This window comes from Chrysochloris asiatica, unplaced genomic scaffold (genome assembly GCF_000296735.1).
Source record: "Chrysochloris asiatica unplaced genomic scaffold, ChrAsi1.0 scaffold00072, whole genome shotgun sequence".
In the NCBI taxonomy this organism is placed as follows: Eukaryota; Metazoa; Chordata; class Mammalia; order Afrosoricida; family Chrysochloridae; genus Chrysochloris; species Chrysochloris asiatica.
Genome location: NW_006408590.1, coordinates 895096 through 922354, shown reverse-complemented (window position 1 = coordinate 922354; position 27259 = coordinate 895096). Strand labels below are relative to the sequence as shown.

The 27259-nt window shown below is 41.1% G+C and overlaps 1 protein-coding gene across 4 annotated transcripts in view; it reads left to right on the top strand.

Annotated features, from left to right (window-relative positions):
* BDNF (brain-derived neurotrophic factor) overlaps window positions 1-27259 on the top strand; it is a 71429-nt gene that overhangs the window by 20262 nt on the left and 23908 nt on the right. The window contains exon 1 of one of the 4 annotated variants that reach the window (XM_006864854.1): window positions 962-1048. The exons of the other annotated variants lie outside the window; for them this stretch is intronic. The gene's annotated coding sequence lies outside the window, so the exon portion shown is untranslated. Of the gene's footprint in view, window positions 1-961; window positions 1049-27259 lie in introns of those variants that run through there. 4 annotated transcript variants of the gene reach the window in all.

Genomic DNA, 27259 nt, shown 5'->3' with positions numbered 1-27259 from the left:
TATGGCTTTAGTGAGGTCTGTCATTGCCTCGGCTTCCTGACTGGAGCAAGTAACTTAGTGTAACGTTATCTAGGGGCGTTCATTAATAAAAAATGCCGTTATTATCTTGATTGAATTCCTATTAGGCAAACTCCAGAGAGGTCAGTGCGAGAACTCTGTTTAAGTCGGCGTGTTTAAGGCAGCTGAGTAAGCCCACAGCCCCTATGCCGAGTGCAATTTCATTGTGTGTTCGCGTTTGCTAGGCTCCGTCGTGAGGGAAGGTGCGGGAAGGTGTGTGTGGCCCGGGAAACGCACACCATCTCTCGCAGAACTTGGGTGCCGGGATGGTGGGAGGGGTTGCCAGAGAAGGGAGCAAGCCTTCGGGGGCGTCTGATAAGCACACGATCCCTTCGAGTTGCCGTGGTAGGGCATGGGACGCGGGGTTCCCAGGGACTCGGGCTTCTCAGCCTCCGGGAGCTGTGGTCGCAGCGCTGGCGTCCTGCCGAGGCACCCAGGGCGGACGCGGGGCTCGTAGGGCGACGTTGCGGGTCCGGAAGAGACCAGAATTAGGGAGGGCGGCTCGCAGCTAGCTGGCGGGGGAAATACCCGGGCTGAGACGGGAGGGAGGAAAAGGCGCAGCGTTCCCTTTAAGCGGCCGCCCCGCACTGGTATCGGTAGCGCGGACGAGCCGGGTGGGGAGAGGGGGGCGGTGCCGCCTGACCAATCGAAGCTCTACCGAAGAGCTAAATAATGTCTGACCCAAGCGCTAGGCTCAGGCAGGAGATCCGGTCTCTGCCGCCGCCGCGCCCGGGCGCAGCCGCCCGCTCGCTGTCCCGCACTCGGTCGCGCCGCGGGATCCCGGGCGGGGCCGAGGAGCCGGACCGGCGCGCTCCTTACCGCCCCTTTGGGAAGCTTTGAAGGAGATACTTGGACCACAGCTGCCAGCGGTGTTGTGGGATTGGCGTGGAACGGCACCAGGACGGGGATTAGGGCTGGGCGCAAGGGCCAGAAACAGGACAACGATGTGACGTCCCCGCTGGGGACCCGTGAGCTTTGTGTGGACCCCGAGGTAGGAAGGCGCCGGGCGCGGGGCTTGGCGCGGGAGCCACCCGTCTGCGGGTGAAAGTTAGCTAGTGGAGCCCGAAGTTGTGGGAAGAGGACCGAACTCCTTGTTTCTTCCCTTCCGGGAGAAGAGTTTAGGAAATGCTCTGAGACCTTTTTCCCATCCCACGAATCAGGAGCAGCGAGACTCTGGGAGAGGAGAGACCCCCGGGAAGTCCTGAAGCGGGACGAGAAGGCCTAGGAGAGACCTAGCGCTGCGAGAGTGCCGGGTCGATCCCTCCCCCGAATTGGAAGAGCCCGGAGCCAGATCTGGTGCTCTGGGTGTCAGGAACTCCGACGGAAGTGAGTGTAGCGGGCTGAGATAGAAATTCTTACCGGCTGAGTGGTCCCCACGCGGATTTGGGGGACCTTCTGTGCCCTCAGCTCTCCTCCCGGGACTGGAGCCCAGTTTTACACGGTCACCTGTTCCCAAGGAGTTGAGACTGAATCGGACTTAAAGTCCAAGGCCAAAGTAGCTTTGAAAACTTGGGGCACTCCTGCCGCTCGCACCTAAAGGGGATGCGGGACTCCCAAGGCTAGCCTAGCTCGCCTCATACCTTCCACCCGCGCCCCGCCCTTGGGCACCATCCTTGGCAACAAGTTTTGCCTTTCGAGAGTAGGTGGGAACTAAGAGGGTCCAGGAGACCAAATCCTTGGGAAAGAAATAGCTGGGGGGGCGGGGGGGGAGGGTGTCAGTGAAAAAGAGGAAGTCCCTCAAAGAGATGGATTGACAATGGGCTCAAACATTGCAAAGATGTGAGAATGAGCAGGACCTGGCAGTATTTAGTAATGTTGTGCACAGTGTCGCTATGAGCCGGAACCCACAACAACAACGGGGTTTGGGGCTTTATCCCAGACAGGAGGTATTTGGAAGTAGCACACTTGAGTTACCACCAAGAGGAGAAAGCTTCGGCTGCGGGGTGAACAGGAGTCGCGGTGGAAGGATGTAGCATTTGTGTATTGGGGGTGGAGCGCGGTGGAAAGACCCGCGGATGGGGGCTTGGTGGAGGAGGAGGAGGGGGCGGGGAGAACCGCGCTTGGGAAGGTAGATGGTGCCCCCTGCTGGTCACGTTGCAAAGCGCAGCTTTGCGGGTGGGAGCGTTGTAAGGAATGGCTTTTGCGAGATCCCTTTGGGAGCTGTACGAGGAACTTGTTGAATGATACTTTCTGAGTTTTGCTCCCCGAGGCTTACGGCTTGGATGGATATTGACTCCTCGCGCCTCTTTTTTTTTTTTTGCAATGCTTAAAGTATTCCTCAGGTTGGGAGAGTTTTGTTTGACAAGCCACTGTTGGTAGTGGGTTAGCCACCTCCTGAATCTTATTTTGTGGTCCTGTATTTTACCGTGGAGCTCTGGTAGCGTGGTGGGCTATGAGTTGGGCTGTTCAGCGCAGTTTGAATCTACCAGCAGCTTCAGGGAGAAAGATGAGGCTTTTTGCTCCTTGAAGATTTATAGCCTCGGAAACCATATATAGGTTCACTATGAGTTGGAAAGATTCCAAGGCACACAACCTCCACCACCAAGTATTTTACCACTCTGAATGCGCCGGATCTCTCCTCTGATTCGGCGCTGAAAAGGAGTTCTCATGTGGCACTGTAAGATAAACACCGCAAAGTCGGTGGTTCAAACTTAGCAGCTGCTTCTGGGAACCCCTATACTCAGGGTCGCTACAAATCGGAACCAACTGGACAGTACTAAACAAAATAAAGTGTCTTAACACTCACTTCTCAATATTAGCAGCAATCAGTGAAGATTTTGTGACAAGAATGCTGGAATGTTCTTGGCCAGAAGCAAAGAAAAACATGATTTCTGGGTGTTTATTAGTTAGGCTGACTCGATGGCACTAACAACAACACTTATCTTTGAAAGCAAAGCAATCTATAATTGTGAACTTTGATATTTAATTACATATGCTATTAAAGGAGACCCCAAACTGGCTCAACTTGGAAAATTCCCCTTTTGTTTATATTTAAAAATACTTTATATGAGTTTGTTATAAGGTCTAATACCATTTTTGTTCTTTTATTTTTATTAACAAAATTTTTTTTTTACTTGAGAAAAAATTACAGATTTAATTAGGCTAAGCATGGGCACTCTCAATCAATGTTTATTTCATGCAGCAGCATCATTATTAGACTGGAGGTGTCTGAGATTATGAAACATAGTGCTTCAAGTTGTTACATACAATAGATTACATGCTTTGCAGGAAATTATACTAGAAAGTTTGGATGCTGGGAAAGGCACCCTTTAAAACAATACATAATATTTTGTTGTTAGATTTACCATGTTTAGCATGTTGCTAAGTGTCATTCAGTTGGTTCCAACTCACAGTGATCCAGGATAGAGTTTCTGAGGCATGTTGGTGGAGGTCAGCAGTCCATTGTTTACCCTACCGCACCACACTAGAACCCCTGGTTTAACATAGAGGTAAGAGAAAGGAAAGAGGCACTTGTTGAAATGTAACCATAACATTTACTGGAATTTAAAACATGTTGGTTACCATTACTGGAATTCCAAGGCCATAAAGTCATCTTTTTTCTTTGGCTTTATTTTGTAAAATGTGATAAATAAGTATTATAACAACAGAACATTATGTATGTAGAACTCTTTTAAGTTATTACAGAATATTTTCTATTTATAAATGATCTAAGTAGAAATAATTTTCAGATAAACAAGACTTGCATACATGTTTTGAAGCTTTAGAACATTGCAGACACACTTAGACATCACATTTTTTTGGAAGCAAAACAACAGTAATTTCTTACATACCTTTGAAGCCTTTCATAGTCCATTCAAAGCTGAGCTAGTTACTTGAAACCGTGTTTATTTTAAAGTAATAATTAAAGCCATTTTCATGTTAAAATGTATAGTAGATCCAGAATTGAATATCCAGAAAGTAAAGCATTTAGGAAAACTCTTTTAGAAGGTTCTTTTTAATGTTTATAACTTTTACTTGCAAACCAAGGCCACAAGAAAATATTCACTTTCCTAGAATGCAGTGATCTCTCACAATGATTCATTATTACTATGTGAGTTAATTGCTTAATTCTGTTGGTTCATTTTGAATGGGGGTAGGGAAGTCCTGTGGATCATGCAAATTTCTAAAATCCTGTTTCAGAAGCCTTGCCTCTTCTGTTTAATAAGGGTACGATTAGAATGTAAGCTATTCCCTTCTTCCTGGAATTGTTAAGCACTCCAGCTTTTCAATAGTCAAAATGAGAATGATTGATAATCTTTCTAACATAAATAGCTTTGGTTTGTAGTTTAGCACACATAGCAAGTTTAACACGCCCACCTAATAGTATAGCAAAAAGCTTGTTTACATTCATCTTTAAAGCCTTTTGTAAATATCCTTCCCCCCACCCTTCCCTCCCTCCCTCCCTCCTTCTTACCCTCCCTAACACACACTGTTACACACACACAGAGTTCTACATCTAGGTATTGAATTTATCTTACCCAGCTAGCAGCTTTGGGTTTCAATAGATTTTAAGATAAGCACTGGACTGCAGTCCATAGGGTTGGTAGTTCAAACTCACCAACTGTTCCCTGGAAATCGAATGTAAGGTCGTTATTGATGGTGGCACTTAACAAGCAAAGTGGAAAGATTTTATACAAGTCGTTCATTAACATTTCCAAGTTTAGGAAGTTAGTCTTGGAGGAGAGAGAAAAGCAGTTTTAGACTTCCTGAATGAAAACGGGGAGTGTAGGGTAGCTTTCCTCTGAGTACCTTTTAAAGTGAAAGCCACAAGAATAGTTTCTTTTGGGGGTAATGAAAAATGTTTGAAATTTTACTGTGGTGATGTTATTGCACACATCTGTGAATATACTAAAAGTCATTAAATTGTATGCTTTAAGTGGGTGAATTGTAAGGCAATTGTAAAACTGTTTTACAGGGAAATGAAGAAAGACGCTCCCACTTCAAATGTCCATAATATTGACTTTATGTTAATGACTAAAACATGATTTTCAATTTGCATCCCCTTATGTTGTTGTTGTTGTTGCTAAGTGCCATTGAGTTGATTCTGACTCAGAGTTTTTGTATAGGGTTTCCAAGGAGCTGTTGCTGGGTTTGAACCACCAACCTTGCAGTTAGTAGTCCAGTGTTTACCCTACAGCACCACCCCAGGGCTCCAGCCTAGCCATATGCAAGCCAATGCGTCCCTTTAATAGGGTAATTGCTAACTTGTCTTGACTTGTTTTCAAACAATTGTTATGGAGCACTCAGTTTCCACTAATTGCAAAATTGCTGCCTAATTGAAGGACTCTCAGCCATCCAATGCAGCCATTCAGCTCCTGGCAGGCTCTATAATCTCAAACTGTGAATTGCATTTTAAAGAGGAATTGAGAGAATTCTGCAGAGATGTAGGTTTAAAAATCTGGCTGTTCAGTGGGGGAAGAAATCATTTGAACAAGAATCACATTAAGTTGAGTTGTGATAAATTTTCTTTATTAGGATGAATAACATGCACAGATGTGCTTCAAAAGTAAGCAAGCAAACTTATTGGTTACACTCTGCAACCATTTACTCTGTTCAGTATGGAGTAACGTTAAACAATAAATGATGTTGTCAAATGAAATCCGTATGTCATTTGTATGTGGGGTTTAACCCTAGGAAACAGGGAGACTTTAGTATTTTTAAGTTTAGGCATATGTGTCCTGAAAGTCCCCTTAAACGTCCACTTAAGTCATAGAATTATTTTATTCCCATTAATTTTATACTTCCTTGCATCACTGGCTTTCCAGAATACTGACATTTATACCTTAGCCAGCCATGGACCCTATTACTGAATATAAGGAATCATTATTGATGACAGATGCAAAAACAATCGAGATAATGCATATATTGACTCTGAACATCTTTGGGGAAGGGAGTGATAAATGGATGTGTTCTCTAAATGGAGCAGGAAAACACCCTTATTTCTGTAGAAAAACACGAGTATCTAGGTATAGAGTATGAAGGTTTTCAATGAAATGTGAGTATGCAAGTCTGTAGTGCACACTCTTGGGACACTTACGGTCGTGGTGAGGCAAATCTAACCACGCATTCTAGAGGCTAAAACTTGACTCATTGTACTTATGTCTCATTGTACTTGTTATGTACTTATGTTTGAGGGTGGATTCCATTAGATGAGTTGTGGGGGGAGTTGTGGGGAGCGTGGGACTGCGGATTGACTGGGGGAAGCAAAGTAAATTTACAAGCGTCAGTGACAGTCATAATAAAATAAAAGTTTATTTCCAAAGAGCCCAAAGAGTAATGTTGTGGAGCTTTTCCCAAAGGTCCACTTGAAAGAACTTTTCATTGGTTGTCATGGTAGTAATGTTGAGTTTGAAAACTCACAGAACTTAGTAGCTCTTAAATGTTCTTTCATCTTGGTTCCTTTGGTCTGACTGAAACTTTATGACAACCTTCTGTGATTTTGACATTTCTTTGCATTGGGAGTAGGGAGGGGAGTGCTGCAAGATGGGGACAGGCAAAGGAGGAATTCTGAATTTGAAGACACCATAATTAGGAAGTAAAAAATTATTATTTTAAAAAGCCACTTAGCTTCAAAGTGGTTTATTAAAATGAAACCTATGCGGTAATCCATCATTTAATTAAAACTGTTGTTGTTAGTGGCGTGGAGTCGGTTCCAACTCATAACGACCCTGTACAGGGTTTCCGAGGCTGTAAATCTTTACAGGAGCAGAAAGCCTCATCTTTCTCCCGCAGACCAGCTAGTAGTTTCAAACTGCTGACTGTGAGATTAGCAGCTAGATTTGTAACCACTATGCTACCAGAGTTCCTTTTAATTAAAACTAGTGTAAATAAAATTAAGATTTATAGAATGGAAACACAAAGAAATAAATGGGCAGTTCCAAGGAATTTCTAGCACTGTAAGATAAGCATTCTGCACCACAATGTCGGCAGTTCAAACTCACGAGCCACTCCTCGGAAACCCTATACAGGGCCACTATGAGTGGACATGACTCCACAATGCTTAACAACAGCAACATCAAAAGTTGAAGTAATAGAGCCACCTAGAGAACACAAACAACCACCAACTTTCTTTACCTGCCAAGAGATTTGCTTGTTATATGAACTATTTTCCCAAGGTTACTATAAATTTAAAACCTATTGCTGTCAGTGAATTCTGACCCTGTAGGATGGAGAACAACTGCCCCATAGGATTCCCCATGCTCTGCTCTTTACCGAAGCACATGGCCACATCTTAATCCTGTGCATGGGGTCAAATCTCGAACCTTTAAATTAATCATTGCACTACCTGTGCTTTTTTTCCCAAGGTTATAATGACTAGGATTTCCTTTCAGAGTCTGTGAGTATTTATGGAGTAGCATTGGTAGTTGTTGTTGTTAGGTGCCATTGAGTGGGTACCGACCCATAGCGACCTGATGCACAGCAGAATGAAACACTGCCCGATCCTGGGCCAACCTCACTACTGTTGCCACGCTTCAGTCTATTGATGCTTCCACTTGGCCAATCCATCTTGTTGGGAGTCTTCCTCTTTTTATCTGACCCTTCACCTTACCGAACATGATATCCTTCTTCAGCGACTGGTCCCTCCTGACAATACATCCGAAATATGAGACACGGAATTTGGCCATCTTGACCTCCAAGGAGCACTCTGGCTGCACTTCTTCCAAAACAGATCTATTGGTTCTTCTGGTAGCCCATGGCACTTTCAATATTCTTCTCCAACACCATAACTCAAATGCAGTGATTAAAGTGCTTGACTACTAGCTGAAAGGTGGGCAGTGTGGCTTTCTGCTTCTGTAAAGATTTGCAACTTTACAAACCCTGTGAGGCAGTTGTCCTCTGTCTCACAGAGGCTACATGAGTCAGAATCGACTACGGTATGGAATTTTTTGGTTTGGGTGTGTATGGAGTAGGGGACTGATTGCATATAGGATTGTAGATGAGATTTTAAAACAAGCAGATATCATAATAAACACTAGGTATATAGACTAAGCCTGTTTAGCATTTTAATGTAGTAGCCAAATGTAGAATACCCTGCTGGGAGCCAAGGGCTGGCGTCTTTTTTTAGCGTTTATTATTTTCAGGGATACATACTGAACCATAGAGTACAAAGGTTTTGACTTTACTTCTTTGCCACAGGCAAATCATTGCACTCTCTGAGATACAATAAAACCAAATAAATTGAGTAGAGAGACCTTTAAGAATGTCTTTGATCTGTGATCTAATTTTAACTTGAATGATTTGAGATTTAAGAATAAAGTAAAAAGTCATGTATGTAGCAGGATCTTGAACACCAAAAAGTAAGAGGAAAATAAAAGAGAAGGAAATTGTTAAGGATGGCCTCAACCTTATAATAGGCAGTAGACATCTCCGTCCCCACCCCCCCATCCCCACCCCCATAGAACAAGAGTAGAATGGCCTCATAGAGTTTCCAAGGCTGTAATCTTTAAGGAAGCAGACTGCTACATCTTTCTCCCACCAAGCACTGGTATGTTTGAATCACCAACTTTTTGGTTACTATCCAGGTACTTAATCACATTGCCACCATTGCTCTTTAAACCTTCTTATGGTGGTGGTTATGTGTTGTAGAGTTCATTCTTACTCTTAGTGACCTTGTGTAGTGTTTCTGAGGCTGTATATCTTTACGGGAGCAGAAAGCTTCATCTTTCTTTTATGGAGCGGCTGGTAGATTTGAACTGCTGACCTTACAGTTAGCAGCTCAACTCCTAATCCATGACACTGCCAAAGCGCCTTAAAATTTTAAAAGATATTTGTATGAGACAGTACTAACATAAAGCAATGGAACCAGGAACCAATAAGTATAGATTAGCCCATTTTGCATGTCCCTGCACTTGGATGGAGCCCTGGTGTGGTGCAGTGGGGTAATACAGTGGACCACAAAGTCGGCTTGAACTGCGAGGTCATCGGTTCAGATTCACCATTTCCTCCTTGGAAACACTATAGAGGGTTGCTATGAGTGGGAACCGACTTGAAGGCAAGTAACAATAACAATGCAATTGCATACAGACTAGTGCCAGTGATTAAGAAGACACTTTGGCAAATGTTTTAAAATAAACAAATACTTTGATTAATAGTTACTTTAGATCCTGAGTAGTAATGTAGACAATGAAGAAACATAAAAAACATTTATTTGTTCTGCTGGGAAAGGTTAATGTGTTGGACTACAAAGTCAGTTTGAACCTCAAGGTCAAAAAAGGTTCAAGTTCGTCAGCTGCTCCTTGGAAACTATACAGGATCACTATGGGTCAGAACCAACTCGATGGCACTTAACAACCACAACAAATTCTCAATGGGGAGTGCTGTAGTATAAACACTGGGCCTCAAGGTTGGTTTGACCTACAAGGTAAGCAGTTCAAACACACCAGCTGTTCCTCCGAAATCCTCTACAAGGTAGTGCTCTGGGTTAATGCACTGGACTGCAAAGTCAGTTTGAACCACAAGGTCGACAGTCTAAGCTTACCAGTTGCTCCTCGGAAAGCCTATATAGAGTCGCTATGGGTTAGAACTGACACGACAGCACTTAACAGCAACAACGTGAGTCAGAACCGACTTGACAGTTAACAACATTATAAATGGGGAGCACAGTAACTCTCTAGAATAAACACTGGACCGCGAGACACAAGGCTGGCGGTTTGAGTCCACCAGGCATTCCATGGGAGAAAGATGAGGTTTTCTGCTTCTTTAAAGATTGGAAACCTTGGGTCGATATGAGTTGGAAGCAGCTTGATGCCACTTAACACAACATTAAAAGTGTCCTTTAGTTGACAGATATAAAATGTATTGCTCTAATTTGATTCACTCAAAATTACCTTGTTTGGAACATATGAAACGTTGAAGGTGATTTCGATAGTAACTATCAACTTCCTAGTAGATTTTCTTTGAGATGTTTTCAGATTTTTAGATGTCAGTGGAGATGCCAATGCTTTTAGGATTTTAATGTATATCTTGTTTGTGCCACTTCCCATGCTATAAGAAATCATAGCATGATGATCAGAAAAAGTCATTCTATGTCTCTATTTTGTGTCATTCATCGAAGCACAAAATAGAAAATGTTTTTTGTTTTGGTTGTTTCTTGAGGTAGGGGAATCCCCGCCTTCTGGGGGGGGAGGGGAATGACTGAAAAATATAAATAGATACACAGAGAAGAGCTCATTGGATAAAACATTTGCCACATGTGATTTTGGAGTTACTGCCATTGGCAGTTGTTAGCATTTTTTGATGCTTTCTTCCTGCAGTCATGTGCCTTTGAAAGCTGACACTGTGTCTAAATTGAAACAAGTTTCTCTATTTGTTCACATGTTCACTTATTTCTTGAAATATAGGGAGTGTTTAAACACTAATTTCTTTTCCATTAAGTGTAATCTTAAAGATTGAGAAATTTTACAGCCATGCTGTGGGAGGGAGATACTTGGCAAAGTCCTAGGCCACATTCCTAGACCCAACTCTCTTTAGCAACACTGAGAAAGTAAATCAATCTCATCATGTTTGCTGATAATGTGTCTAAAGACACCAATGGCATGTTTATCATAATGAAATATAAAGCCACTAGACATGCCATTCTGTTAAGTGACAGAATCAGGATCATTCATATTCACTTAAATGGAAAATCCTATGATTAGGTTAAAAAATAAATTGTATACATGTAGGATCGACTCGATGGCACTTAACAACAACAACAACAAGGATAGGATAGGTTTCGGAGCCCTGGAGAATTAACAGCAGAGTAGAGACAGAAAACCTGAATATTATAGATAACTGCAAGTTCAGTGCTAACTGAGCAGTGGTCTGACTAACCAGTTACCATCAAGTCTGCTCCAACTCATGGAGTTCGAGTCGAACTGTGATTATAGAGTTTTAAATGACTGATTTTTAGAAACTGGTCTTTCTTTTTAAGTGTCTCTGAGTGGATTCAAACTTCCAACCTTTCGGTTAGTGAGTATGTGTGGTGACTGTTTGTACCAGCCAGGAACTCCAGTTTCGTGACTCGAGGGGTTAACATAGCTAGCTACTCATGATTTGTGTGTGTTAATAGATGCATAATTCTGCAATTGAGAACCTACTACTTTCCTCCCGCTTTTTAAAGTACAAGCATTCCCCAGGCTACGAACTAACCCCCATCAATCTTATTAAAAATTGGAGGTACATCCAATGGTTCATGATAACATACCACATGTGCACACCCTCGAGTTTTTAAAGCTCTGATCTTGTGGCTGGCCTTCTTACAAACTGCCCCTGGGCAGGTTCAAAACCAGGATCATTAGGGTTGTGTGTGTTTGTTTTAGAAAGTAGCCTTCAAGAATTTGAAGAAGCATTATATGGAGGAAGGAGTTTCTTTGTTGTTGTTCTAGAGCAAGGGTTGGGAATGGCCCACGGGCCACATAAGGCTCTGGAAATCCTTTGGTTTTGGCCCTGCCAAGGCAACTGCAGTTCTAACCATCACATTATAGCAGGCTAATTTTTAAGTTGGTAATTTTGTGAGTGATGTTATAAATATCCAAATGGCCCTTGGCAGTAAAAAGGCTCCCTACCCCTGTATTTAAGGAGCTCTGGCAGCTCTCTCATCAGCAGTTCGAAACTACCAGCTGCTCCGTGGGAGAAAGATGAGGCTTTCTGCTCCCGTAAAGATTTACAGCCTCGGAAACCCTGTTTAAGGTCGCTATGGGTCGGAACCAACTCGACGGCACTTAAGAACAACAACAACAACCCCAGTATATAGGATCAATGATGTAAATACAAGGGGGCTTTAAAAGTTTGTGGAAAAATGTACTTGAAAGAGAATGAAAGTTTCCCACTAATTTTTGAACCCCTATATAAATACTGTATGTAGTATCTAAAAAAAACTTATAGTTTACTTTAAGTAAACATTGATTTCTTACTGCATATAAAACGCTTAATTAGGGAAATTAACAATCTAACCCCCCCCCCCCAAAAAAAAAAGTTTCTTTGGAATATGGTCAATTTCTTTATTATAGATGCTTAAACAGAGGCTGAATCCCTTTTAGAGAAGATGCATACACTTAATTGGGAGTTTGGACTTAGGTATATCTAATGTACCTTTGTACTTTTTCGGATATGCTGATCATAAGTGTGCTGTTTATTTTTAATTCACATACAACCCTGATGATAACCATTTATTTTTGCGTTAGAAACATCTACCTGAAATATGGGCAGTAGCATGAAGGTGGACATCAGAAATCCTGCCCATTTCTTTGCAAAGTGCTATACTTTTTTCCCCGGATTTAAAAAATAATCATCTTTTTTATTTCCCTTTGGGTCAGAGAGATGGGATGTCTGGAGAGAAAAACAAAAAGAAATCCTGATCAGATTCTAGTGCTGCAGGAGTTCCCTTAGTGTATTTACTTTCCTTCTGCTGCTTCACTGAAACAGCTACAATATGGGACAGGGTTGCTTTTCTAGAATTTATTTTGCTTTTCTGTAGAACAGTTGGAGACTAACCAATATGGAGATGTCATTAACATGCAAGTTTCCACCATAGGACACACAGCATGCTAACAATACTCATGTTTATTCTTTATGATCTGTCTTACTGCTTTCAAGTTTTTAAATGTTGTCAGTCAGCCAAGCTAACAGTTACTATGTACAGTATCTTTAGGACATATTTTATAGTTTATAGTTCCATATTGTTCTATGTATGTCTTCTCCTTTTTCAAAGCTTCGCTTGAAAAACAGTAAAGGTGTTATATACCGGGTATGATTCTTTCATTTATTAATTCACCAAAAGTTAATTGAGCTCCCAGCTGGTGCCAGGCACTGTACTTTATCCTATACTCATATACTTCTGTCTGTGTGCTACTTGACAAGCACACCATTGTTCCAGCTAAGGCTTTGGATTACTCAGTGTGCTGCTCACTGCAAGGTCACCAGTTCGAAACTACCAGATGCTTTGAGAAAGATAAAATTACCTGCTTTTGTAAAGATTTATACTCTCAGAAACCCAAAGGGGCAGTTGAACTCTGTGCTTCAGGGTTGCTGTGAGTCTAAATTGATTCAGTAGCAATGGATTTCTATACTTGCTTCAGAAAATGCGTGTTCTGAGGGCGAGAAAATAAAGTTTGGTAAGGAAATTCTCTGAGGTGTTTCAGAACTTCTCGCCTGTAGTGTATTTTCAGTTATTGGCTATAATATTTTAGAAGAGATTACTTCTCCTCTCTTCTAAAAGATGAATCTTTTTAAAAATCCCTCTGATCATGAAGTATAATAATGTATACAAATTCAGACAATGAAAATGCTTATTAGACAGTGTCTTAAAACATTTTTCTATTTAAGGATACTCTATGAAGAGCTCTTTGTAATAATGCTGGTTTTAGAGAAGCCACAATAGAGAGAAGTTCTGGACCAAAGATGCTTTTTCCTTTCCACTAGTCTTTTGTTGTGGTTTTTTTAAGGAAGATAATGTATATATATTTAAATTTTCATAACCAATTAATTTTTCCATTCACATTAAAACAGCCATAATTGAACATTTTATTTTATGTATGCAGTGTTGGCATTGCTTTTTTGTTTTGTTTTGTTTTTTAAGTTTTTATTGTGAATTGAGTGATAGTTTACATGGGGGAACAACAGTTTTACACTCATCCTATTGTATTTTGTTTCATTACAGTGATTATAATCCCCTCCATGCATCATCATTCAACAGTATTTGCTTCTATTCCCTCTGTTTTTGTTTTGTTTTGTTTTGTTTTTTGGATGTACACCAAAACACTTAGGAATATACAATCATTCAAACACCCAAAGGGCATACTCTACAAGCCTGCTGTCAGCACACATCCCCTCACCCTCTATGAGTCTAGAGTCCTCAGCTGCTCCATCTCTCCATGTTCATCATCTCTGCCTCCATCTCTGGCATTGCTGCTTCTCTGGGTAGGGTCCCACACTCTGCTCCTGCTCTTTTTTCCTTGATAGTCCCAGGGCACTCCGTTCTTAGACTGTAAGATCAACCCACTCACCCCTTTTTGCTATAAAACTTCTACCTTTACAGTTGTGACAATCACAATTAGTCTAGATAACAGTTATTCACTATTGAATGATAAGAATCTTATCCCCATCTCCTTTCACCAGGCCCTTATAGACCGAATGGAAACCACTCAGTGGGGATTCTACCTTCCCCCAAACACTCAGAATCTAAACTCCCTCTTGAAACCTCGTAAGCCAGTCATTTTGTGCTTTTACAGCTCCCCCCATTTTAGGTAGCCAGTGTGTAAGTTGCCCATTCCTATCAACCCTGTGTACAGAGAGAATGGAAATGATCCTTGCTAAGATGATTCCTTCCCTCATGGTTGGTGTTTTAAGCTACTACATTCATAAGTATAGGTCAAGTTCATAAGATTGTAGTGATTTACACTTTATATATATATAAAATCTTCCTCTAATTGAGTTCTGATCATCCAGCCAATGGGTACTAGCTCCAAGTTTGGGTGTTCTTGTGCATCTCCCCTCACTTCATAATCAGCTGGACGCTTCACTCTCAGCTCTAGCCCTCTGTGCCTATGTCCTTGTCCATGGACTCAGGAGTCCCCAGGTCTCACCATACTCCAGGTCAATGGGAGTCTATGTAACGTGGTGGGACTCAGCCCACATCTTCATTGCTGCTTTACCTCCACTTCGACTCACCAGTAGACCACCGTGGTCACCAGCAAACTTACGTGACTGCTCATGTGTACCCTTTGAACTTCAGTCTTGGAAGGGGGTTTATCCTGAAGGGACTTGATTGTTTGTCTTGATGGCTTCCTGGCAAACAACTTGCTTATTCCTGTGGTAGCCAATCAGACTGCTGTTTTTGTTTTTCTTGCTGGTCTTCTTTCAAGAAGTATCTTCTGATCCTTTAGCTGCTCCAGGCTGGTCTGGCATTGTTTTGGCTGGGTAGATGTGTCTTGGATAATCCATTTAAAGTTGATCACTTAGTCCAACTTGATGAAGGCTAGATCCTTCACATACAGGATCATGCTGAGGCATGAGACAGTGCCGGTTTGAACACACGCGGCAAGAGCAGGAACCTTGGCTGAATTTTTGCTATTGGCTCCAGTTGATGACCCATCTTGCTTTGAGGAATGCACCAAGGCAAAAATTCCACTGATTTTTATAATGGATTCCCCCTTCCCCACTAAAATAAGGGATATGTTTGGGCCTCGTAGCATGGAGGAATGTGTCTTTCATTTGACAGTATTTATAAGCTCTGTGTTTTTTTTTCCCCTAAGCATAGTGGTTATGAATCGGGCTGCGAACCTTAAGGTCAGTGGTTCGAAACTACCAGCTGCTCCGTGGGAGAAAGATGAGGCTTTCTACTCCCGTAAAGATTTACACCCTCGGAAACCCTATGCAGGGTCGCTATGGGTCGGAACCAACTCGATGGCACATAACATAACAAAGAAACTTAAGTTGTGAAAATGCTTACATTTACTATAAGCTGGTTTCATGATTATGCCAAGTAAGGAAAAGATGAAAAATTGATTTACTGACTACTACCTGGTAGTGTAGTGGTTAGAAATCGGGCTGTGAACCTCAAGGTCAGCAGTTCGAAACTACCCACTGCGCTGCAGGAGAAAGATGAGGCTTTCTGTTCCCGTAATGATTTACAGCCTCAGAATCCCTGTACAGGATTGCTATGAGTCAGAACTGACTCCACGGCACATAACCACCACCACCACTTTGGCCTTGCAAGGTTGGCAGTTCAAGCTCACCAGCTACTCCTTGGAAACCCTATGCAGGGTCACTATGGGTTGGAATCGACTAAACAGCACTTAACAACACCTTGCCTTTAAACATTAGTCTGCAGCATGGTTAAATTGAGTAATGATACCCCTTTAAAGTTTATTAGAAACTTTAAAATCTAATGGATCTTCCCTTGCTGCAAAGTCAAGAGGTGATTTTGCTTGAATATGTCATATAAGAATTTGCATGTGGTGGTGGTGCTGTGGGTTAATGTGCCAGACTGCAAAGCTATTTGAACTGCAAGGTTGGCAGTTCAAGCTCAGCAGCTGCTCCTTGGAAACCCTATACAGAGTTGCTATGGGTCGGAATTGACTCAATGGCACTTCACAACAACAACAACAGTCATGAGTCATGTAAATATGCCAAAATAACTAGAACATGATTTGGCATCATCAACTCAGAAATGTTTCATCTCTTGTCACAACAAAGAATAAAACGATCACATAGTTCTTTTGTGAATCTCAAAAGCCAGAGTCAGAAGGTGAGACTATATTCCACTTTCCTTCTAATGGCACTGCAGGAGAAGCACTGGATTGCTTAACCACAGGATTGGCAGTTCAAACCCACCAGCTGCTTGCTATTTGAGAGAAAGGTGAGGTTTTCTGCTTCCATAAAGATTTACAGCCTTGGATACAATATCTCGGATCAGGGAGAGTCAGAATTGACTTGATGGCAGTGGATTGGGGTGGGGTCCCTCAAATGGAGTCCCTAAGTGGTGTAAATGGTAAGCATGCTCAGCTCCTCATTGACATGTTGGAGATTCAGATCTACCCAAAGGTTCTGCAGAAGAAAAGCTTGACAATTTACTTCTGAAAAGGCAGCTATTGAAACCCCAGTGGAGTACAGTTCTACTCTGACACACTTGGGGCTCTTGATGAGTCAGAGTGAAAACAGTAGCTGTTTTCTTTCAACTATCAAGCTTGTGGCCATGCTCCTGGCCTTCTAGCTTGCTCGTGTCGAAGATAATCAGAATAAACAGTAAATAATACTGTCAGGGATTGGCCCCTTCTCAACTCTTTGCAGTAAGTAATCTCTGAATCAGTGATATAAATATAAGTTGTAGGACAGCTTTGTTTTCTAACAAGATTGTCCATAGAACTCCAATACATGAAAGTCAGTGATACTGCTCTCATTGAGCTAAGTGGGACCATAAGAGTCCTGCAGACCTCATTTCAATTTTGTCTCTCGCAAGAGTCCTCTTAGCACTCTGTTCTGCAAAACCCAATTGGGAAACTATTGTTGTTGTTGTCAGGTGCCATCGAGTCGGAACCGACTCATAGCGACCCCATGCACAGCAGAACAAAACAATGTCCGATCCTGGGCCAACCTCACTACCGCTGCCACACTTGAGTCCATCAATGACGCTACCTGGCCAATCCATCTCGTTAGGGGTCTTCCTCTTTTTTCTCTGACCCTCCACCTTACCCAGCATGACATCCTTCTCCAGCGACTGTTTCCTCCGGACAATATGTCCAAAGTATGAGAGACGAAGCTTAGCCATCTTGGCCTCCAAGGAGCACTCTGGCTGCACTTCTTCCAAAACAGATCTATTGGTTCTTTTGGCAGTCCATGGCACTTTCAGTATTCTCCTCCAACACCACAACTCAAAGGCATCAATTCTTCTACGATCTTCCTTATTCACTGTCCAGCTTTCGCATCCATATGAGGCTATTGAAAACACAATGGCCTGGGTCAGGCACACCTTAGTCCTCAAGCTGACATCTCTGCTCTTCATAACTTTAAAAAGTTCCTGTGCAGCAGATTTGCCCAATGCAATACGTTGTCTGATCTCTTGACTGCTGTTTCCTCGAGTGTTGATAGTTGATCCAAGAAGAATGAAGTCCTTGACAACTTCAATTTTTTCTCCATTGATAAGAATGTTGTTTATTGGTCCAGTGGTGAGGATTATTGTTTTCTTGACATTGAGATGTAATCCATATCAAAGGCTGTGCTCTTTGATCTTCATAAGTAAATGTTTCAAGTCCTCTTCACTTTCAGCAAGCAAACTATTGTACTGGATCAAAAATCAAGAATAGACATTTCAAAGCAGTGAAAACCCTTCCCTGTGAATCTGACAGTCCACCTGCCTAGCCCTGCCACCATATTCTTGCATTGAGTGTTGTACTCCTCTGACTGTTCAGAGTATTCACAAATGGTAAACTGAGCACATAGGTGTTTCTAGGTTAAATTTTTCCTGTTGTATAATTTTTAGTAATAATCATATGTATAATGGTTAAGAAGCAATGCAGGATGGCCTTATTGTATTAATAATTTAATTTGGTAATCATGAAAATTTATTATCAGTAATAATGGCATCAGGATTGGTCACTAATAATGGCATCAGGATTGGATATGCAGACGATACAACCTTGCTGGCTGGAAGCGAAGAGGACTTAAAATACTGATTAAGGTCAAAGATTACAGCCTTAAGTATGGATTGCCCCTTAAGGTGAAGAAAACAAAAATCCTCACAACTGGACCAATAAATGACATCATGAAAGAGAAAAGATTGAAGTTGTTAGAAAGAAGACTTCATTTTGCTTGGATCTACAATCAACACTCACGGAAGCAGCAGTCAGGAAGTCAAATGATGTATTGCATTAGGCAAATCTGCTACACAAAACCTATTTAACTAGAGCTAAGATATCACTTTGAGTATTAAAGTGTGCCTAATCTAAACCATGGTATTTTCAATTGCCTTATATCCATGTGAAAGTTAGACAATGAATACGGAAAACCATAGAAAAATCAATGTGAATTATGGTGTTAGAGTAGAATATTAAAAATACCATGGGCTGCCGTAAGAGCAAGCAAATCTGTCTTGAAAGAACTCCTTAGAATCCAGGACGGTGAGACTCGTCTCATACTTTGGACCTAGTGTTAGAAGGGACTAATCCCTGGAAAAGGACATCATGCTTGGTAAAATGGAGGGTCGACGAAAAAGAGGACCACCCACTGCATTGACACAGTGGTAAAAACAGTGGGTTTAAAGGTAACTAAGTGTGACGAAGACTCAGGACTCAACAGTGTTTTGTTTTGTTGTGCATAGGGTCGCTGAGTTGGAACCAACTCAATGGCACCTAATAACAAATAAATTATATTTTAAAATTATATTTTAAAATACTTTTCCTAAATGCCCGTAAGGAGCTCTGGTAGCGTAGTGGTTACAAATAGGGCTGCGAACCTTAAGGTAAGCGGTTCGAAACTACCAGCCGCTCCGTGGGAGAAAGATGAGGCTTTCTACTCCCGTAAAGTTTTACACCCTCGGAAACCCTGTACAGGGTCGCTATGGGTCAGAACCGACTCAATGGCACTTAACAACAACAAATGCCCGTTTATTTTCCTAGTCATCACATCCCTGACAATTACTTTCTTAAAAGTCGATAGAGTCTTTCAAAGCCTCTGATTATTTTTTAGAGGCAGTCTCGTGTGAAAATCTGGGGGGGAGGGGTGTCTTCACCATCACTGTTTAAAGAGATATCAGAGATTATGAAGGTTTGTCCCAGTACAGTGCATCATTACGCGTTTGGTACTGGGGCAAAATTCAGTTTGTTTGCCATCATTCAGATTCATACAAGATTTTACTGGTTCAAGTCATATGGTATTTATAGATTTGGAATACAGCTCAGATATATGTTATGTTTAGAACTTCTAGAAGTTTCAGATATGTAATAGAGTTGGAGAAATGATCAATTAGAAACCAAATAAATTTAATATCTTGTAATTTAGACAGACTTAATTACTTCATTGTACAAATACTTGGATTAGAGTATGCTTAGGAAGAATTTGCAGCCTTGTTTAAAGAACAAAACAAAAAAAAACAAAATTTAGGAGTTCCGAGATAAAAATCCTGCTGAATATATCTTTATGACATGAAAGAAATTTTCTAATCAGAAATTTTCAGATTAGAACAAAAGACATGGAACAGGATTTGTGGATTCCATGATTGAGTTTGAATCCGGGTTCACCCCTTACTAGATCTATGACCTTAAGCCAGTTACTTCTCTGTACCTTGACCTCTTAACTGGGCACAGTTAGGATGAAATGTATTAACACATGTGAAATGTTTGCACAGTGCTTGCAATAGTAAATGCCTACTAAATGTCATCCACAATTGTTATTATTAGCTCTTTCCAGCCCCAAAAGAATACATTGTATGACATATTACCCAAACAATAAAAAGCCTTATCAGCATGCTTCATGCCTAAATTGCTTCACTTTGTAGCAAAGTTAAAACCAAAACTCTGGGATTTTTTTTTTAATAGTCCTCTGACCCTAATTTATGTTTTTCTTTTTCTTTCATCCATTTAAATCTTACTCATTTTTAAAGACTCAGCTCAACTCAGTTCTAAAAAGTCTCCTGTTTGTAATAAACCTGACATATTTGAATTTTTGGTTATCTGTGGTCAGCACCGCACAATTTATTAAAATTACTTATACAAATCATCATTAAATGTTGTTTCTGTGACAGGTTCTTTGCCAGGAGCTGTGGATATGATGTTGTTGTCTAGGTTGATATTCTAGAATATTCTGCTTAGCCTTTTACTTTGAAGAAATATTTCCTAGCTAGACACTTTGTGAGGACGCACATGGTACTGTGTTCCTGGACCTGATACATTTGATCTCAGAAGTAAAGGATCACAAGATGCATTTAATCTGTGATTTTAAACAAGAGATGTAAATTCTGTGTGCCTGAAACAGTGTTTCCCCATTCTTATGTTTACCTGAGGAGATTTGCTTCCTAGAAGGGTAGAGAGGAACATTCTGGGCCCTTCTCTTCTCACCATTACTTGTTCTGTTATGAGAGCTGATTTATGTGATAGGTGAGCTCCATCTATCAGACTCGTGTCTAGCCAGTGAACCAAAGGAGTGAACCACTGCATTGAATTCTCTTACCATGCGTGACCAGCCATACCCACGTTTGTAGAAGGTTCTTGGCATTCTAGTTATTTTGCAGTAATTGATCAATGTAAGCCCTTCTTCCTGCAGGCCCAGGGATTCTGCGCTTACTCCTGCTTCTTTGCCTACAAAGGAGTCGGCCATGTAGTCTCCAACTTCTTGGTTCCAGATAGTGGGAAGAAGTCCTTTAATATCACTTTGCTGGTCAAAAGTTAATTCTACATTTGTATCCCATTTACTAACTTGTTTCTATTCCATTCTCAATGCACAATGCTGAGAGAAGGAATATGATGAATTAGGGATCTCTTACTTAAATATGTAGTAGTAGGAAGTTAAGTAAATGGTGATTTCAAAAACTGAATGAGATATGGTGTATGTCATAAAGAAGCTACCTGTCTTTTTAAGTTAATTTTTTTTTTTTACCCCATGTATTTTAGTTGTTGTTAAGTGCCATTGAGTCAGGTCTACCTCATAGCAACCCTGGTGAATTTGAACCACCAACCTTGTCATTCAAACTGACCTTGCAGCGCTCAGTGCCACACAATTAAATTGTAAACCCTTTGAAAAGAAAGACTGGGTTTCCACATCACATAGCAGTAAGCCGTTGGGTATAGTAGAGACTTCTGGGCACTTTTTGAGTGATTGAACATGTGTGTCACTCATGGAAAAGATAAAAATGAAGATTTCAGCTTGCCTTTATCAGTTGAGAAAACAGTCTAATTGGGTAAACCAGTTTTAGGTAAATATCCAGAAATCAGTCTTTTCGTTTCCAGATTATGTGCCCACAATCCCAAAGAAACCAAATTTAAGTGGGAATTTGATCTTGCTTTCTAGGTTGCTGGTGCTAAGAGGTTAGCAGATCAGATAATGGAACCTTTTGCTCAACAAAATATGATCTATAATAGACAGAAACCTGGGCCTACAACCTCCCCTTCTCTCCTACCATTCCTTTACTTCTCATCTCTTTTTGGAATGTCCTTTGCACACAACTCAGTTTATGTGTCAAACCCAGTTTCTATCCTCCATCTTAATAGTGAAGTCCCTCCAAATGAGGGTTCCATGTTACTCATCTCGGTGTTCTCGGTGCCTGCGTTCAAACAATGTCTGTTGAGTGATCACATAATTATAAAGCCATGTCTCAGTGAAGGCTAAGTTTGGTTAAATTGACCTCTGAAGGAAAGACTTCCACAGATAACCCAATTCCTGAAGGGTGGGTGACCTTTGCAGCTATGGAGAGGAAAGCAGCAGAAATGGAGCTTGAAAACATTTTGTCTTTTTTTTTTTTCCCCTCATGACATTAACATGCCCTACAACTGAGCTCTCTTCCATGAGGGTTGGTATGACCTTCAGTTCTAACCACACCCAATTCTTAGGGAAGGAAACAGGAACTTGTGTTCCTTTCTGTGACATACACCTGGTACATTTTTTGCTCATTATCCCTGTTCACTTAAAACATTTTAAAAGATTTTTTCCTCCCATTTTGTAAGCTTGTGGCTAATGGTACTGACCATTTTAGGTAACACTAAAATACTTCTCTTGAAAATATACAATTGATAACTGAGATTGTAGCCATCTCTGTAGCTCTGTGATTTTCTTGTTATACTTGAAAATCAGTGGCAATTTAAACTCAGGATTCAGTCATTTGACGAATCCATTAAGTTAACTAATTATTACTCCTTTAAATGAAGCAGCCTTGACAATGATTGTTTTGAAGCAAAGTACATCTGAACTCTGTAAATTCCTAATAACCTTTGCTAAATGAATGAATCATTAACTAAAATTTTATCTGTTGTACAGTTGGCCTCTAACTCATGGTGACCGCATGCACAACACAACAAATGCTGCCCAATCCTGTACATACCCATGACTGCTCGTGCGGACCCCTGAGAGCCATATGGTTTTCATTGGTTGATTTTTCATAGCCTGCCAGGCTTCTCTTCTTAACCCATCTTAATCTGGAAACTTCACTGAAACCTTTTCAGCATCATAGCAACACACAAGCCTCCACTGATAGGTGATGGTGGTAGTAGTTGTGTACCATCAAGTGAGTTCTGACTCATAGCAACTCTGTACAAGATTTCCGAGGCTGTAAATCTTAACAGGAACAGAAAGCCTCATCTCTTGAGAGACTGGTAGATTCAAACTATGACAGATAGTAGCTTCTAGTAAGGTGCGCTGGCTGGGAACTGAACTTGGGTTTTCCACACAGAAGAATTCATTCTGCTCCTGAATTATCACTGTCCAATAACTAATATGTGGTGGTTGAGTTCTGTTGAGTTGGGTCCAAGGGTCTAGGGTTTTTCCAAGGTTGTACATTTTTTCAGGCTCAGAAACCCTCATCTTTCTCCCTTGGAGGGGCTGGTAGATTTGAACTGCTTACTTGTGATTAGCAGCCTAATTTGTAATCCACTACACTACCTGGGTTCCTTATAACTAAAATATAGCACATTCAAATTTTTATTCTGAAGCAAATTAAACCTCTTATGCAAAAGGAGGCCCTGAGTTGAAAATAATTCAGAATATAAGCAGAAAATTAATTCCACCATAACTATCCCTCCCACACATCTATCTGCTTCTCTTCTGGGTTCAATAACTCATTGCAATGGCCGCACAGAACTCCAACATTACACTCGGTTATGGGGGTTATTAGGGAAGTTAATAGGTTATATAATTCAAGGTCATGAATCCTCAGGGCAGTCTCTCCTTAGCATTGCCCAGAGGCAGGCCTCTCTCTGCCTGGCCAATGTTACAAAGCCCACAGGACACACCACTCCTCCTTAAGCCTCAGCCTGAAGTCACTCAGCTCTACCTTCAGGAGTCAGCAAACCTCCTTCCCTCCAATTAAGTGCTTGGAGGCACCCCACTCTGCTAGCAAGCCAGCTTCCTGCCCAAAGTGACAACGATGTATTTGTTGTGTATACTGGCAAGCCCACTGCACTGTCTCTTGCTTCTGCTGCTCCTCTGCTTACTCCTGTGGTGATCCGGCTTTCTTGGTCTAGAAGGTTTGATGCACAGGGATCTCAGGGTCTAAAGGACATCTTTCACTCCTGGATCTTCTTTTCAATGGAAGTGAGATTCTCTTTCCCCTTTCCCCAATCCCCTTCTGAGATGACTCATTTCATGCCCCTGCTAGAGTTGCACGTTTTTACAATTAACTTGTCAGCCTATCAGTACCTTCTCCCACCTTCCCTTACTCAGACCCATCAGGAAAAGAGCAAGGCTAGAAAAGACATAGTAAACAATTCACTATACCACAGTAAAATTCCTAGACAATTTCCTGTAAAGAAATTTTTGTCTGTTATGAATTATGAACGTGGAAAAATACTGTATTTGACCCAAAGTGGACTCAGAACTTCTCGGGATGGCCTAAGTCTGGGCTCATCTTTTCATTGGAAGGTGGTACCAGGATGCATTGTACTAATTAAGACTACTTAGACCCAGCTGGAACAAGGAACCTTGCACAGAGGCCTTCCCTAATCAAACGGGGATTTCCTTCCTTTCTTTTTTTCAGCTCCAAAATGCCCTCTTTATTTACCTATCTAATTAACTGGCTATTTGCTAACCAGGTGTCTGGATATCAGTACCAAGTTAGGGCACCTCCAGTAAACTTCCTCGTTTGGTTATTTCCAGCCTCTTGGAATGTGTCACTGTAGGAAGGTGATGAAAGCGACCCTTGGTTAGTATAACATTGTGGTGCAGCATTGGCCATCTGATTAGTGGAAGATCTGCTTTCCAGATGGTTGTATATATGGAGATGAGAAAGTTTGGTTGCTTGGTTTTTTGGTGATTTTGTGTGTGTGTGCGCAGCCTTTTTAGAGTGGTTTTTTTCATCCAGTCTCTTAATTTGGATGGAAAGGTCCTCAGGGAGCATTTTCAGAAGTATTTGAAGTTTGCATTTGATTTTAGACATAAAGTTGGATGCCTACCTGTGTGTGGCAGGCCCTTGTCACCAGTAAGTGTACTGGTTCATTCATTTGACAGTAATCTTGCATTCGTGTTCAAGTCTGTATCCTCACAGATTACTCTCAAATGTTCACCAAATTTCCCTGTTAAGCTTTACAGAATTTGTAGAATACTCAATTGCAGATGACCTCATATGGAATCATTTAACCACATGTCTTCTTCCTCAAGTCTTTGTCATCCTGATCTGCTTTCTGTTTATGTTTGTTTCATTTTCTGGAAGTGCTTTTTCCTGTCTGTATGATACTGGTAATATAGTGGATTATAAACTGGGCTGCTAACCGCAGTGTCAGCAATTTTAATATCTTAGTTGCTCTTTGGGAGAAAGATGAGTCTTTCTGCTCCCATAATGATTTACAGCCTTGGAAACCCTATACAGTGTCTCTCTGAGTTGGAACTAATGGATATGTTGTGCTTCATCATAGTTTTTATACAGTTGACCTTTATAGTTTACAAAGCCCTTTCCCATACATTGGTGATCATCCCTTGGCATAATGGGTGGAGCCAGGCAGGCAGATATTCCTATCCTCAGCACAATGAGGAAGGTGAGTCAGCAGGATCCATGGATTTGCCATGAATGTCCCATAAATTTTCGTAATTTGTAAGTAAAAAATGGTTGACTATTAATCATTTCATTTGGCCAACTCAGTAGAAGCAGGCAGAGGAAGGACCATAATATGAGTCTTTAGCTCCAGTCTTAGGGACTATCACTGACAGCCAGTTATCCACTTTCTGCTGGTCTCTTTCAAGGAAATGTCCCAGAAGCTGAGGGGACATCTACAAGATTTCTTAATTGTAGTCACCACTGGAAAATATGCAAGCAAAGGGGACTGTTTGCTACATCAGAGTAGTGTAGAGATTGTTGGGTTCATCTACTAAAGGTGGTGTCAAAAGGTTAAAATTTGTTTTAGATGGTTGCTAAAGAGCCATCAAGTTGGTTTCAATGCATAGCGACCCTATATAGAGTTTGTGAGGAGCAACTGGTGAGTTTAAACCACCAATCTTGCAGTTCAACTGAATTTGCAGTCCAGGGCTCATCCTGCCGTACCACACCAGGACATATTATTGTTGTTGTTAAGTGCCATCCAGTTGGGTCCGACTCATAGGGACCCTGTATAGGATTTCCAAGGAGCGACTGCTGAGTTTTAACTGCTGACCTTGTGGTTCAAATCAATCTTGTGATCCAATGCTCTATCTCACAGCACCACACCAAGGAATCTTCCAGGGCAGATAGTTATATTTAACTTATTTTTTTATAGTTAACTTATTTGCATGATTCAAAAATCAAAATGACCTAAAAAGGTCTACATTGAGACATCTTGCCTATTTCTCCTTTTAATACGCACCATCTATAGATGATCATTTACTTCAGTTTCCTGTGACTCTTGTATAGTGTATGCTATGGAAATGCAAAAAAAAAAGAATATGTACAGCATTTCCTCCTATTTCTTATTTAAAAGGCATTAGACCATATACCTTGGTCTGCACCTTGTTGTCTCCTGAAAATATATTCCACAGAGTTTTGCCTTTTAGTATATGAGGAGCTGACGTCAGTTGCATGAATTCTGTTCTAAGTTTGTACTATAGTTTATCTACGTTCCTGTAGCTGGAAATTGGGTTATTTCCAGTGTTTTTGTTATTACAAAACTTGTTGTAATTAATAACCTAATATATACATCATTTGGTACATGTGCATATAGATGTATCTGTTCATTTATTCCCAGAAATAGAATTGTTTGGCCAGCTGCAAAATGCATTTATTATTTTGATAAGTATTGCCTAATTGTCCTCCAAAGGGCTTGAAATGTTTTGTATTCCCACCAACACTGTATGAGAACGTCTTACCAAAAGCTTTTTATATACAGCCTCACCAAAAGAGCATATGAATTAGAAAGAAGAGAGAGGGGAGGCAAACGTCTAAATGAGGACTCAATCTCTTAACTTGTCTCTGGTTTGTGGTGGGGTTGCACACAGTTCCAAGAGCTGGTGCAGACATCGAATGCAATGGGAATAATGCCTCATCTGGCTAGGGGCTTTCACCAGCTCTAGTGACTTATGTAGAATGGACCCACGTTGCCACTTGCAGAATTTTCTGCAATGGAAAGTCTAACATACATTCATTATTCACATAACTATCGATGCTAGATCTAAAGAACACAACCAGGAAAGAAAGATGTTCACAGAGCACTGTGTACCAGGCTTTCAGCCTCTTTTCCCAGCTATGAATATTGTTTCCAGGGACTGAATTCAAGAGCTCTACCCCAAATCACAGAGGAAATCTTGCCAAGCTTGGAACTCTTACTCCCAAGGGGATGCTCTTTTGAGGAGTGATTTTGCACTTCCCCCAAGATTTGTAATTACATAATTAGTAGTTTATAAAATAAGTGAAAACTGCCAGGACATAATGTAAACATTGAACTATGATGCAATTTTGCTCGACTTCTCCCTTAAAGTTGCCAGGCAGTTTCCTGCATTGTGCAAATAGGGCATCATATAAAAAGACATGATTTATGGCCTAGATAACATCTCCACATTTCGAAATGCATACATTTCGGGTCATGCTCATATAATTCTTACCATTCTTGTACGAAATGAT